The sequence below is a fragment of the Salmo salar genome, chromosome 12 (genome assembly GCF_965601325.2).
Source record: "Salmo salar chromosome 12, fSalSal1, whole genome shotgun sequence".
NCBI classification, from domain to species: Eukaryota; Metazoa; Chordata; class Actinopteri; order Salmoniformes; family Salmonidae; genus Salmo; species Salmo salar.
In genome coordinates, this window is record NC_138302.1 from 84978919 (window position 1) to 84995793 (window position 16875).

A 16875-nucleotide genomic window follows, 5' to 3' on the forward strand; every position below is an offset into this window, starting at 1 on the left:
CTGTAAATAGCCCATCCATCTACCTACCCCATCCCCATATTGTTTTTATTTACTTTTTTTTTGCACACCAGTATTTCTACTTGTACATCATCATCTGCACATCTATAACTCCAGTGTTAATTTGCTAAATTGTAATTACTTCACTACTAGGGCCTATTTATTGCCTTACCTCCTTACTCCATTTGCACACACTGTATATAGATTTTTTCTATTGTTATTGACTGTACTTTTGTTTATCCCATGTGTAACTCTGTGTTGTTGTTTTTTGTCGCACTGCTTTGCTTTATCTTGGCCAGGTCGCAGTTGTAAATGAGAACTTGTTCTCAACTGGCATACCTGGTTAAATAAAGGTGAAATACATTTTTTTTTAAATATAAAAAATGTCCATTAGTTATAATCCACATAATACATAACATTTCCTGTTGCTGCAGGATTTCTTTCCTGCTGTAGCAAACTGGTTCAAATGAAGATCCTAGAACTGTATGAGATGTGCTATTGCTTCTGTCATGAATAGGCCCTGAAGACTGGATAGACTTAACAACAATGCTTCATGGTGAAAATATATTTATCCTTTCTCTCTGTACAGCATCTATTCCCTCACAAAAGCACAAACTATGCCAATTTTACTTGTCTGAAATTCCGGACAGCACACTATATGAAACACTTACTTACTCATTTTGTAATACAGCTCCTCACATGATGTCACATTAGGCAGCACTGTGCGGTGGAGTAAATGAATGTATTAATGTTACAACATTTTTACTCATATCTGTAATGAACTCTGACAGAAATGTCATCAACTCAACTTCTCTGAGTGTCGGCGCAATATGAAGCAACATTACCAGCACATCCATAATTAAGAATGATAGTACTGCTCGACCCAATACACAAAACAAACATTTAGGAGAATGCAAATCTCCATATAAATATTTATGGATCTGTGTTATAGTCAACAGCAGAGCAGAGAAATTATGTGAATCAGCAAGTCTAATGTTGTTGTCCTTGCTCTGAATTTTCACACAATTGTTGACTTGAAAACACAGGAAGTGGTTTGTTTAGCCCCACAGCAGGGGAGCGTTGCTCAATGAATAGAAAACGTTTTCTCCTTATCTGATCAGCTTTCCCGTTACAAAAAAACTGTAATTGATAATGGGGACTTGTTCTCTGCAGCAAATCAGTTTAAGAGGAGATGACTGATGGTGAGAGCAGTTGCTGGGAATAGGCAGCACATCAGTCTTGTCTCTGTCAGGGGGATGGGGAGTTATGGAGCTGTCATTTCAATTCACTCCATCACTTCTCTTCTCATCTCTACTTTGCACAGCTCTATACTGAACTCCTCTGATATCTTCTCCTCTTTTCTGCTTCTCACTACCCTGCACTCCCTCTCATCTCTCCTCCTCTGTCCCTCCTCTGCTCCTGATAGTGAGTGACAGCTGATGACATGGAGGAGTTGAGAACTCAGAGAAAACACATAAACCGTGACATTCACTAAAGGTCAACCACTCACTCTGCCAATGAACAGCACTCACTGCACAATGAACAAAGACGGCATAGGTCAGGGTTTCCCAAACTTGGTCCTCAGGAACCCAAAGGGTACATGTTTAGTTTTTTGCCTTAGAACTACACAGCTGACTCAAATAATCAACTAATCATCAAGCGTTGATCACTTGAATCAGCTGTGTAGTGCTAGGAAAAAACCCGAAATGTGCACCCTATGGGGTCCCGATGACTGAGTTTGGGAAATGCTGGCATAGTTGTAGATATACACATCAAGTACTCACAGATACACTGCACACACACACATGCTCACACGCTCGCGCACATGCATGCACACAAAAACACAAACACATTCACGCACGCATGCACACACATCTACACAAGCTTGCACACACTCACACTGCATGTTTTATTGATTGACTTATTGATTGACTTCAGTGACACAGTGCAGCTTTATCAGGTTCTTTGTAGTTCTTCTGCATGGCAGAGGGATACTGCAGTGAACACTGTGATTATTTAGAATCAACCCCCAGACTTCCAGCATTAGAAAGAGCTTGCATCATTATCTTTATATGGAAATGTATGGTATGGAGGTTTGCTCCACATACAAATGGACATACACTACATAGCGAAAAGTATGTGGACACGCCTTCAAATTAGTGGATTCGGATATTTCAGCCACACCTGTTGCTGACAGGTGTATAAAAATTGAGCACACAGCCATGCAATCTCCATAGACAAACATTGGCAGTAGAATGGCCTTACTGAAGAGCTCAGTGACTTTCAACATGGCATCGTCCTTGGATGCCACCTTTCCAACAAGTCAGTTCGTCAAATGTCTGCCCTGCTGCCCCGGTGTCATGCCCTGACCTGAGAGAGATGGTTTATTTCTCTATGTTGTTAGGTCAGGGTGTGGGGTGGGCATTCTATGTTTTTTATTTCTATGTTTTGGCCAGGTATGGTTTCCAATCAGAGGCAGCTGCCTATCGTTGTCTCTCATTGGGAACCATACTTAGGCAGCCCTTTTCCCTCCTTGAGTTGTGGGATCTTATTTTTGTACTGCTCGTTCTAGCCTGGAAGACGTGACGGTCGTTTGTCATTTGTTTATTATTTTGTTTAAGTGTTCTGATTTAAAATAAATATAAAGATGAACACTCACCACGCTGCACCTTGGTCTACTCCTTTAGACGATCGTGACACCCGGTCAACTGTAACTGCTGTTAAGTGGAAACCTCTGTGAGCAACAGCGGCTCAACTGCAAAGTTGTAGGCCACACAAGCTCACAGAATGGGACTGCTGAGTGCTGAAGCGTGTAGAGCGTAAAAATCGTCTGTCCTCAGTTGCAACACTCACTACCGACTTCCAAACTGCCTCTGGAAGCAACGACAGTACAATAACTGTTCCTCGGGAGCTTCATGAAATGGGTTTCCATGGCCGAGCAGCTGCACACAAGCTGGAGTGATGAATCCCGCTTTACCATCTGGCAGTCCGATGGACTAATCTGGGTTTGGTGGATGCCAGGAGAACGCTGCCTGCCCAAATGCATAGTGCCAACTGTAAAGTTTGGTGGAGGAGGAATAATGGTATTGTGTTTTTCATTGTTCGGGCTAGGCCCCTTAGTTCCAGTGACGGGAAATCTTAATGTTACAGCATACAATGACATTCTAGAGACAATTCTGTACTTCCAAATTTGTGGGGAAGGCCCTTTCTTGTTTCAACATGACAATACCCCGTCCACAAAGCGGGGTCCATGCAGAAATGGTTTGTTGAGATCAATGTGGAAGAACTTGACTGGACTGCGCAGAGCCCTGCCCTCAACCCCATCGAACATATTTTGGATGAATTGGAACACTGACTTCCAGCCAGGCCTAATTGCCCAACATCAGTGCCCGACCTCACTAAGGTGAGCAGGTGTCCACATACTTTTGGTAATTTAGTGACCCCCCCCCCATAAATACCTTTCTCCCTTTCCTCTCTCTTGACTTTACAGAAGGACTCTTGAAAAGCCTTTGTTAAACATATAGAGTCTGGGAACATCAAAAGGTGGGGAGAAAGGAACCATATTTCGGTAATCCAACCAGTTGAAAATATGCGTTGGTACTTAATGAATATGATGCCAGATCAGTTGGCGTCTGAGACATTCTTACTAATGATAGGATGACATAAACTGTATCTTGGAAAGTCTACACATTATAGTTATCAGATTCACATGGAATTGTTGTGCAATTTAAATGTTTAAATATGAAACTATTTGTGAAAAGATTAAATGTAATTTTAGCTTCCAAATGAGAGAATTGGGTTTTCATAAGGTTGTCATGACGTTGGCCTGTGGGTAAGGTTTACGACCCCCCCCCCCCATAAATACCTTTCTCCCTTCCCCTCTCTGAATCTACTGAAGGACTTGAATAGCCTGTGTTAAATATAGAGAGTCTGGGAACATCAAACAAATGGGGAAAGGTACCACATATTTTGTTAATAAAACCAGTTGGAAATATGCTTGGGAACGTAATGAGTATGTATGTCAGTTCGGTTGTCATCTGAGACATTATGACTGATAACAGGACGACATAAACTGTATCTGAGAAAGTATACGCCCTCTAGTTATCAGAGTCACATGGAATTGTTATGCAATTGAAATGTTTGATATTGAAAATGTTTGTTAGGAGATTAAATGTAATTTTAGCTTCCGAATGAGAGATTTGGGTTTTCATAAGGAAAGTGCCCTGCTCGATCAGTGGCCCAACCCTGTGAAGAGACAGGGGTTATAAACGATGAAACACCTCCCTCCCCCTCGCCACTATATAATCCTTTGACGAAAAGATAACCACATGGTTCCAGTACGGGATGTCTGCAGCCTCTACGTTAGAAGGACACACATGTCAAGTACAGAACTAAGCCAACCTCGGCGTGAGCTCTGGTATGAACTGGTATGAACTTTGAGCTTATTCACTACAGAAGTGCTACTTCCTAGCCGTTGAGTTAGCAGCGGCCGCTGCTAACGTGGGTTAGGAAAGGACAGACGACGGATCCAGTCTAACAACCAGACCACGTATCCAATCGACCACCATTGACATTCTTCCGAAAACAGGGAGATCTGTTGGCCAACCCGGCCAGCATCTACGACCAATCTACCGAAGCGCAGCTCAGAGTAAATATTTATTGCATTTTCCTTTTCCAAATGGGCGGTAATTTAGAATGCATAAGATAATGTATTTACGATAGCATAGCTGCTGTTTCTCTGTTCCTAAATCTTCCCGCTCTTTCATTCAAGCCCAACCCCCTTTCCTTTGTGTAACCAGCCGTCATATCTGTTCCGTCTACCGGGACGTTTTCTGTATGACATCATTGTATTCTGTGTATTTGTAATTCTGTGTGATTAGTTAGGTATTTAGTAAATAAATAATTAAACCCAATTTTGTATTGCTGATTCAACTTGTTAGCCAGGGTTCGTGAAGATAGCCAAGAATTTACAACTTTCATTATGAGACTGAAAATAAGACAAGGGTTAATATTGACTGCTATCGATGTAAAATATTACAAAGTATTTTAAGAGTTTATTCGGAAGATAACAGCTCTATAAACGTTTTTCCGTGGTGCCCCGACTTTCTAGTTAATTACATTTACATGATTAGCTTAATCAGGTAATATTAATTACAGAGAAATCATTTTATAAGTTAGCATGTCATATCACTTAATCCGGCATAGCCAAAGACACGACAAGGTTAAATCTCTGCTCACTCAGTGGCCCCGCCCATGTGAAGAGACATTGGTTATAAACAATGAAACACGCCCTCCTCTCCCCTCCTTTATAAAGCCCTTGACGAAAATGTAACTTTCTGTTCCAAGGACGTGAGGACTTGCGGTCCCCACATTGAAAGGACAAAGATCACCAAAAGAACTAAGCCAACCTCAGTGTGAGCTCTGGTTGAACGACAAGAACCTAACAAAATTAGCATCGAATCTCAATGTGAAGGTGACGACCTACACCCCGGAAGGATGAATTTTGACTATACCAGCCAGAATATAGCATGAGCTTAAAGTTTGGGAACTTGGTATGAACTTTGAACTCTTATTCACTCCAGAAGTGATACCTCCTAGCCGTTGAGTTAGCAGCAGTCGCTAAACATGGGCTATGAGAGGACGGACAGAGTATCCATTCTACCATGCTCCAGTTCACCACTAGACATTCTTCAGAGGACCAGAGATCCATAAAGGACAAACCGGCCTTCCATCGACGACCAATCTACCGAAGCGCAGCTCAGAGTAAATATTTATTGCATTCTCCTTTTTCAAATGGGCGGTTATTTAGAATGCATAAGATTCTGTATATATGATAGCATAGCTTCTCCCTTTGTTACTCAGTCTTCCCGCACTTACACTCAAACCCAACCTCCTCTCTTTGTGTAACCAGCCGTCGTATCAGTTCCGTCCACCAAGGATGTTTTCTTTATGACATAATAGGTCCATCAATGTATGATTCATTCTGTGTATGTGTGATTAGTTAGGTATTTAGTAAATAAATAATTAAACCAAATTTTGTATTGCTGATTCAACTTGTTAGCCAGGGTTCGTGAAGATAACCAAGAATTTACCACTTTCAGATGAGACTAAACAAGGTGACGACTAAATATTGACTGCTATTGATGTAAAAGTTTACCAGGTCTTTAAAAGTTTATTCGGAAGATAACAGCTCTATAAACATTCTTTCGTGGTGCCCCGACTTTCTAGTTAATTATTTACCTGATTATCTTAATCAGGTAATATTAATTACAGATAAATGACTTCATAGAATAGCATGCCATATCACTTAATCCGGCATAGCCAAAGACACGACAAGTGTATGTCAGAATTAAAGAACAGTCTATAAAAGTACAGTATCAAAGTGAAAACCATACAACATCAAAGATGATCTTAAAAGAAAAAAGGGAAAAAAAGTGATCTTACAGGGGTCTGTCTGATGGATAGTAATGAGGACATGTAATGAGCAGTGCTACCTCTACCTAAGTATCTTTCCAATCGGGAATGATCTATGTTGGACCAGACTACAGAGGCTAATAGAGTTATGCCTGCTCTGTCGAAGGGGATTATTAGCATTGGCAGTTCAGTGAGAGTCGCAGTTAGGTTTTCTACTCATGTTATCTTCAGAGCGGAGCTCTACAATATGATTCCTGTGGATGAATAATGTAAAGTTCAGTGGTGCTGTGTCAGTCTTTGCCTGTCAGCTAAGAGCCTCCTCAACATCCACTGCGCTGTAGGTGGTGGGGGGCTGATTGCGTTGCTGAATTACGCTCTGCATGTGTTGCACAGGTGCATGGTCCACATGCTGTGTGTGATGCTCGTCGCCCATATGTGTCACATAGTGAAAACTTGCCAAATAGGAGATGAGAGAGAGACCCAACCAAATCATGAGAAAACAAAAAGATAATTACTTGACACATTGGAAAGAATTAACAAAAAAACAGAGCAAACTAGAATGCTATTTGGCCCGAAACAGAGAGTACACAGTGGCAGAATACCTGACCACTGTGACTGACCCAAACTTAAGGAAAGCTTTGACTATGTACAGACTCTGTGAGCATAGCCTTGCTATTGAGAAAGGCCGACGTAGGCAGACCTGGCTCTCAAGAGAAGACAGGCTATGTGCACCCTGCCCACAAAATGAGGTGGAAACTGAGCTGCACTTCCTAACATCCTGCCCAATGTATGACCATGTTAGAGACACATTTTTCCCTGAGATTACACAGATCCACAAAGAATTTGAAAATAAACCCGATTTTGATAAACTCCCATATCTACTGGGTGAAATACCACAGTGTGCCATCACAGCAGCAAGATTTGTGACCTGTTGCCACAAGAAAAGGTCAATCAGTGAAGAACAAACACTATTGTAAATACAACCCATATTTATGCTTATTTATTTTCCATTTTGTACTTTAACCATTTGTACATTGTTACAACACTGTATATATACACGGTATGCCATTTGTAATGTCTTTATTATTTTGGAGCTTCTGTGAGTGTAATGTTTACTGGTCATTTTTATTGTTTATTTCACTTTATATTATCTACCTCACTTGCTTTGGCAATGTTAACATATGTTTCCCATGCCAATAAAGCCCCTTGAATTTAATTGAATTTAAATGAATTGAGAGAGAGAACCATGGAAATACCATGGAGCTTTGTTTTGGAGCTTTATAACAGCAATGCAGTTTCATGTAACTACAAAGTAGTTACATAGTTGTTTACTTTGTGTTTTTACCCTTTATGCAGTTGTTGTATTACTTGTTGTGCAGTTATCCAACTCTATATTACTGGAAGTACATTCATATTGTTACAGTTGTTTTAGAGCAGGGTAGCTCAATTCCGGTTCATCGAAGGCCCAAAACACTTCTGTTTTTTGTTTCCACCTGGTAGTTAATTGCACTCACCTGTTGTCCCAGGTCTGAATTAGTCCCTTATTAGAAAGAGAGGATGAAAACCAGAAGTGTTTTAGCCCTCCAGGACTGACATTGAACAGCCCTGTTTTAGAGTAACTACAACGTAAAAGGGCAGCTCAAACGTGTTGATTTGAGCACAGTATACTGTAGCAAGCCAGTCCATCTCCCAAGCTTCAACAATGCAAAAGCCCATGTTATAAAAGAGAACTAGTGACATCTTCTGGCTTAGACCGAACTGCCACACATAAGAGGAAAGCATGCGAAAAGGAAAATGTAGAAAAGTATCAATTTACCCATCAATTCTAGTAGTAGAAAGATATATTTTTTTCTTCTATGAAATCCAACCAGTTGACCATTGTCAACCCCATCAAAGAGACTGTGATTTGAAAATGAAAGAGCAGCTTTAAGCAAGATTTTTTTATATCAATAGAAAGTATTTATTTTAAGCATCTGTTGATGTAATCATTCATTTATACTGTTGTTTGAAGAGCACTAAACTCTTTCAACATGACTTAAAGGTTGCTGGATCGACTCCCCGAGCTGACAAGGTAAAAATATGTCGTTCTGCCCCTGAGCAAGGCAGTTAACCCACTGTACCCCGGGCGCCGAAGACGTGGATGTCTATTATGGCAGCCCCCCACACCTCTCTGATTCAGAGGGGTTGGGTTAAATGCGGAAGACACATTTCAGTTGAATGCATTCAGTTGTACAACTGACTAGGTATCCCCTTTCCCTTTCCTTTCCCCTTTCTTGTCACGTAAGACTAGAACAGCAAGAGTACTGACCAGCTATCACCACTAGAGATCACCATTTCTTAATTTTTGTTGTCTTACATTTTCACTTCCAGTGTGCAGTTTTGCCAATAAGCACAGAGGATGAGTTCAGCAGTTCTGGACTAGGGTGAAGTCCAACCCTTCTGTCAAACCAAAACAAATACATGCTGATCCCTGAGAAAACGCTGGTGTTTTTGTTTCTACCATGTCCCCATAAGGAGAAGGAATCAAAAGCCTCAGGATCAACTAGGACCCTATGATATTGAGGTTCATAGCACAGGTCTTACCTTAACCCTAGAATGGTATTACAATGTCCCTACAGCTGTTATGATAACCACAACCCTAACACTAACCTTACATTGATATTACAATATCATTACAGCTGGTATTACAGCTGTAATGATAACTGCAATCCAACCCTAGAATGGTATTACAATTTCCCTACAGCTGTAACGATAACCGCAACCCAACCTTAGAATGTTATTACAATTTCCCCACAGCTGCAAAGAGAACCGCAAAACAACCCTAGAATGGTATTACAATTTCCCTACAGCTGTTATGATAACCACAACCCTAACACTAACCTTAAATTGGTATAACAATTTCTCTACAGCTGTAATGATTACCACAACCCTAGCCTTCACCCAAGTGACAGGTCAGTCAGTCACATTTAATTCACACTATGACAACATTCCAGGTTCTATGATTTCCAGTGGCTAAAATACTTTTTCATGAAGCATGTACCACCACTCTGGACCGCTGAGTGGTGAAACCTCTCCATCATTATAAAAAAATCTGTGATGATTGTTGGGGTGGCAGGTAGCCTAGGTTGCTGGTTTGAATACCAAGGCCGACAAGCTGAAAAATCTGTTGGTGTGCCCTTGAGCAAGGCACTTAACCCTAATTTATCCAGGAGCGACGTACAAAAAAAATATAGGTTTTATTGTCACATACAGCGGCGGATGGGTGCAGTGAAATGTGATGTTTTACAAGGCTCAGGTATTTCAACCAGTGATTTTTCCGTTTCTGGCACAACTCTCTAACCGCTAGGTTACTGCCCTGTAAAACAACACATTTCACTGCACCTATCCAGTGTATGTGACAATTAAACATCTATTTTTTTCCCTCTAATTAATCTTGTCCCCAGGCTCAAATTTCTGGCACATAGAGAAAGCCGACTGGTGGACGAGATTATCTTAAATCAGAACAGACTTTAATATTTCCCCATATGTTTACTCAAAGATTATTCTTTATAATTTCTCTTAAAAAGATCACTCACCTTAGATTAATCAACCTTTGATGGAGAATATGCTTTCTAGTCACTAATCCTAAAAACAGCCAGGATATTCAAATTAGGGGTATAATTATGTGTATAGTACAACATGATCATTGCAGATAGTATAACTAGAACTTCAAATGTCAGATGACAAATGATTTTCCAGAGTTAACAGCTCAGCCCATTTTCAATTGTTCTGTTTGATCACTATCATCAGTGGGAAATCATATCAATCAGAATACAGCGCACTGCTGTTATCTGAGAATGTCAAGGACAACAAATCACTTTTCAGAGTCCTTTTGTTTCACAAGAAGTTTATCTGAACTGTCATAAAGCCTGGTTCTCTATTATGTTGCCTCTAGTCCTGTCCCGGCCTTGTCCTGTGTATCTCCACTAACGCTATAATCCTTGTCAGGGAGGCTACTTTGCCTCCAGTCACAGAGGCCAAGGTAACAGAGAACCATATGGAAGGGTGGACTCATTTTCCTAAAGATTACAGCAATACAGGACAAAATGTGATACTGCTGTGATATAGTTTTTTTGAAGCATTCAGATTTCATCAACGCTCATCCAATGAATAAGCTCTTACATTTACATTTACATTTTAGTCATTTAGCAGACACTCTTATCCAGAGCGACTTACAGTAGTGAATGCATACATTTCATACATTTTTGTTGTTGTTGTTTTCGTACTCTTGCTTGCTCTTGAAAGCAAACTAGCCTTATCAACAGCCATATTTCCATAGTTGTGTGTTTCTCTCCCCCTCTCTCTCTCCCTCTCTACACTATTCTCTCTCTCTCTCTCTCTCTCTCTCTCTCTCTGCCTTTCTCTCTCTCTCTGTCTCTCTCACTGCCTTTCTCTCTCTCTCTCCCCCCTCTCGCTATCTCTCTCTCGCTCTCTCTCTGTCTGTCTGTCTCTCTGTCCCCCCTCTCTTTTTCTCTCTCTCCCTCTCAGTACTGCAGGTTCCTGTTAATAGACGTGATTGTCAATGTCTTGCCCTCTTCTTTTATTAGTGGCACTACTGCAGCACAAAGACTTTTCATATATGATGTGTGTTTTTGTGTGGGCGAGCAAGAGGGGGTATGTATGTGTGTTTCTGTAAGAGTGAAATTGACATCCCTGACATCAATATCACACTCTTCAAATGAAAGATGTTGAGGGTTTTGTAATAGACAATTATATTGTTATGCAACAGTGTGCACAGATACCCATGGGGTAGGGTGGGGAGGTGAGGGGGTAGGGGTAGGGGTGAGGCGTGCAACATTTCAAAATGATTCCTATGAATAGTGTAGGTAGGGTATGTACCAGCAAACAAGCCCAAACATCCTCACACATAAAGCCAAACATCTGAAGCCTGAAGCTCGGTGAATTGTTCATGTTCATTCCAGTTCTGTCCAGATATAGTCTCATTAAATATTTGAACTTCATTACATTCCCAACCTGGCTGTGTAATACAGATAGTATACTTTTGTATGCTCTGTGAAAATCTCATGTTTATAATCAAATCAAATTTTATTTGGCACATTCGCCGAATACAACAGGTGTAGGTAGACCTTACAGTGAAATGCTAAATGCTATTAAATACTATTTAATGAAGCTGCCAATTGAGGACTTGTGAGGCGTCTATTTCTCAAACTAGACACTCAAATGTACTTGTCCTCTTGCTCAGTTGTGCACCGGGGCCTCCTACTCCTCTTTCTATTCTGGTTAGAGACAGTTTGCGCTGTACGAGATCTTCAGTTTCTTGGCAATTTCTCGCATGGAATAGCCTTCCATTTCTCAGAACAAGAATAGACTGACGAGTTTCAGAAGAAAGTTCTTTATTTCTGGCCATTTTGAGCCTGTAATCGAACCCACAAATGCTGATGCTCCGGATACTCAACTAGTCTAAAGAAGGCCAGCTTTAATCAGCACAACAGTTTTCAGCTGTGCGAACATAATAGCAAAAGGGTTTTCTAATGATCAATTAGCCTTTTAAAATGCTGAACTTGGATTAGCTAACACAACGTGCCATTGGAACACAAGAGTGATGGTTGCTTGTTTGTAGAAACGGACCAAGGCGCAGCATGAGTAGCGTTCCACATCTTTATTAATAAAGTGAAACTTAGAATGAATAAATTAACTGTGACTACAGAGATGCTACGTGCACTAACTCAAAACAATATCCCATAAACACAGGTGGAAAAAACAGCTACTTAAATATGATCCCCAATTAGAGACAACGATTACCAGCTGCCTCTAATTGGGAATCATACAAATCACCAACATAGAAAATCAAACCTAGAACCCCAGATAGAAATAAATAAACTAGATCAACCCCCCAGTCACGCCCTGACCTACTCTACCATAGAAAATAAGAGCTCTCTATGGTCAGGACATGACAGTGTCTTGTACGCCTATGTAGATATTCCATTAAAAAATCAGCCGTTTCCAGCTACAATAGTCATTTACAACATTAACAATGTTTACACTGTATTTCTGGTCAATTAGATGTTATTTTAATGGACATTGTTTTTATTTTCTTTCAAAAACAAGGATATTTCTAAGTGACCCCAAACCTTTGAATGGTAGTGTAGATGTAGGTAGAGTTAAAGTGACTATGCATAGATAATAGAGAGTAGCAGCAGCAAAAAAGAGGGTGGGGGGCAATGCAAATAATTTGGGTAGACATTTGATTAGCTGTTCAGGAGTCTTATGGTTTGGGAGTAGAAGCTGTTAAGAAGTCTTTTGGACCTAGAATTGGCACTCCGGTACCGCTTGCCGTGCAGTAGCAGAGAGAACAGTCTATGACAAAGGTGGCTGGAGTCTTTGACAATTTTTAGGGCCTTCCTCTGACACCACCTGGTATAGAGGTCCTGGATGGCAGAAAGCTTGGCCCCAGTGATGTACTGGGCCGTACACATTACCCTCTGTAGTGCCTTGCAGTCGGTGGCCGAGCAGTTGCCATAGCAGGCAGTGATGCAACCAGTCAGGATGCTCTTGATGGTGCAGCTGCATAACTTTTTGAGGATCTGAGGACCCATGCCAAATAATTTTTGTCTCCTGAGAGGGAATAGGCTTTGTCGTGCCCTCTTCACGACTGTCTTGGTGTGTTTGGACCATGATAGTTTGTTGGTGATGTGGACACCAAGGAACTTGAAGCTCTCAACCTGCTCCACTACAGCCTCGTCGATGAGAATGGGGGTGTGCACGTTCCTCTTTTCTTGTAGTCCACAATCATCTCCTTTGTCTTGACCCCGTTGAGGGAGACGTTGTTGTCCTGGCACCACACGGCCAGGTCTCTGAACTCCTCCCTATAGGCTGTCGGTGATCAGGTCTACCACTGTTGTGTCATCGGAAAATGTTACGGATACAAGTATCCTGTATGTATCCTGTGTGTTTCGTTTCTCTCTCCTTCTCCCCTCACAGGTGACAATCATCACATCCCCTTTCCCTTGGTTTAAAAACCCGGTCAGTTGTTTTCTCCCGAGATCAATCTTTGTGTTCATTCTCTCAATCGCTCTCTCTCTCTGTCCCCAGCTCTATCTATCTCTATATCTCTGTATTGATCTCTTTTGTTTTGCAACTGAATGTCACATTTGTCTGGTTATCCTGTGAGTATTGTTTTGTTGTTTGACTGTTTGTTTGTTTGGTGGGAAAAGGGGGTACCAAGACAAGTCGCCCATGTGCATACATTACCCGTAGGAATACTTTGTCTAAGTAGCCTAGTTAGAACTGGGCGGACCACCCACTGTATTTTTGGTTAGTTAGCTAGCTGTTCTTGAAATAGGCTAGTCTAGCTTAGGGGTGTTTTTGGATTATTGTTTCTTTGCTTGGGTCCAGCTCAGCCCCTTTTCTCACACCCCATTACCGTGTGTTTAGCAATAAACCTTTAGAGTTTGATGGTAAACTTAAGTTGTCTGTGGTTGTTGGTTCTCACTGTTACTCGTCACTATTATAATTTGCATGATTTATGTTACGGGTCTCGTATCCATCCCCCCTAGACTGCAGGGCCAAAAGGGATTCGTAACAGCAAACTTGATAATGGTGTTGGAGTCGTGCCTGGCCATGCAGTCATGAGGGAGCAAGAAGTACAGGAGGGGAGTGAGCACGCACCCCTGAGGGGCCACTGTGTTGAGGATCATCGTGGTGTATGTGTTGTTACTTACCCTTACCACCTGGAGGGGGGGGGGGGGGCGGCCCGTCAGGAAGTCCAGGATCCAGTTGCAAAGGGAGGTGTTTAGTCTCAGGGTTCTTAGCTTAGTGATGAGCTTTGAGGGCACTATGGTGTTGAACACTGAGCTGTAGTCAATGAACAGCATTCTCACATAGGTGTTATTTTTGTCCAGGTGGGGAAGAGCAATGTGGAGTGCAATAGAGATTGCATCATCTGTAGATCTGTTGGGGTGGTATGCAAATTGGAGTGGGTCTAAGGTTTCTGGGATAATGGTGTTGATGTGAGCCAGCCTTTCAAAGCACTTCATGGCTACAGACATGAGTGTATAGTGATCTCCCCCTCATTTCAGCCTCAATACTCATTCTGAGTGGTGCAAAAAGCCATCAAAAGGTAAAATCTGGGCATAGGTAAGAGTGATCACATACAGGATAAAAATAGTGATAAAACTATACTAAATATATTAATGTCACCAAAACATTTATCAAAACACACTGTTTTGCAATGAAGGTCTATAGTAGCCTCAACAGCGGTTAGCACCATGGTGTGGCCTGAGAACAGCTAGTTTCCATCTTCCTCTGGGTACATTGACTTCAATACAAAAAACCTAGGAGGCTCATGGTTCTCACCCACTTCCATAGACTTACACAGTAATTATGACAACTTCCGGAGGACATCCTCCAACCTATCAGAGCTCTTGCAGCATGAACTGACATGTTGTCCACCCAATCAAAGGATCAGAGAATGAATCTAATACTTAAATCATAAGCTACGGCTACCTGCACTGCAGTACAGAAAATGGTGAGTAGTTGACTCAAAGAGAGAGAAAGACAATAGTTGAACAGATTTGAACAAATGTATTTATTTAAAAATGAAGGAGAAGCAAAAGAGAGAAAGCTAAAGATAGAGAGAGAACTTGCTGTATTTCGTTGTATTTTTTGTTTACTTTCACGCAGCTAGCTAGTTTGGCCTACTCAAACACCCGGCTCAAACAGAGAGAGATCCTATGTTAGCTAGCTGGCTATGGCTATCCAATACTGTAACTCTTCCAAGTCAAGGTAAGCTTTCGGTTGTATTAATTTATTGCCACTGAGGCCCGCCGGTGTAACTGCTAAACTGTTTGCTGACTATTACTACCCCATTAGTGCTAATAGCGACGACAATGTAGGTAGGCTTTGTGTAGAGGTTAGCGGTTGGCAGATATGATATCAAGGTTTGGCTTGCAAAGGTTTTTTCGCCTGGTCACAGACAGCTGATATGTTGTGCACTGAAAAGCGAAGGAAAAAAGTGAGAGGAGGAGAGCACTTAGACGGGAAAATGAATTTTACAACGAGCAAAATGATCAAGCTGTTTGTATGTGGATACTATGAAAGTGAACTGTGTTTGCGTGTGATCAGGCTTGTAACCATTTCGACGATTCTTTTGAAAAACTTTTTTTTTAAACAGAAGAAAACGGAACGAAACTGGGATGAATATACATGAATTTGTCCAATAGAAACTCTTGTTTGCAAATGTTGGACTAATAATTACACCCTAGATCAGTTAGATGCAGGCAAGAGTGTGCTAAGCGGTGTTGAATATGTCATTGTCTGTCACCTTGATTACTAAAATATTTGTCTCGACCTGTGTGCACCTACGCTACCTGTCGAAAGTTTTAGATCACCTACTCATTCAAGGGTTTTTCTTTATTTTTACTATTTTCTACAGTGTAGAATAATAGTAAAGATATCAAAACTATGAAACAACACATATGGAATCAAGTAGTAACCAAAAAGGTTATAAACAAATCAAAATATGTTTATATTTGAGATTCTTCAAATAGCCACCCTTTGCCTTGATGACAGCTTTGCACACTCTTGGCATTCTCTCAATCAGCTTCACCTGGAATGCTTTTCCAACAGTCTTGAAGGAGTTCCCACATATGCTGAGCACTTGTTGGCTGCTTTTCCTTCACTCTGCCGTCTTACTCATCCCGGCATGGGAAACACATAGGCAAGGTGAAGTAATGAAGGCAGAATGTTCACCTTCAGCACTAACACGGAAGCCACTTCATCTGAGCGCTACGTATGTTTGTTGTTGAACGCTGTTGAATGCCGAAAGCTAAACGAGAGAACTTGGTTTATTGTTTTTGTAAAGCTGACAGTGTTTTTATATACTTTGATTTTATTGTGCTTAGTTGCTGTGAGCGCTGCTGTCTGTCCAGGGATCCTTCCAGATTCCGCAGAGGGGGAGAGACACAGAAGCCCAGTTAGGCTAGCTGGCTCAGCGGTCTCAAATGGAGGTTGCTATTGAACGTTTCCAGCACTGCAGGAGCTGTGTTTACTTTGCTTTGTTCCTGGACAATGTGGACCGCGCTGACTTTCAATGTAGCAACTGCTTGCTTGCGGAGGACTACAGGGGCAAAGTGGCTACTCTTAGCAAGCAAGTAGCAAACCTACACAAGCTACTGGGGAATCCACACCTGACTATGTTTTATTTTTCTTCCACCCCAGTACCCAGACACCACTCTGGTCTGGTGGAAGTGTCACCGCCGTGTCGGCTCTCCACAGCCGACTGGCCTGTGCTCCGCAGGGTTCCATCCCCGAAGGTGTCTCCCCCTTCCCTGGAGAACGGAACTGTTCTCAACCCAACCAACCAGCCATGGAGAAACGTCACTCGCCGTGGAAGTCGAAGAAAGAGTCCTCTGGCAACAAGGTCTCCTTGGAGATATTGAGCCCAGACCTGACACAGACCAGAAA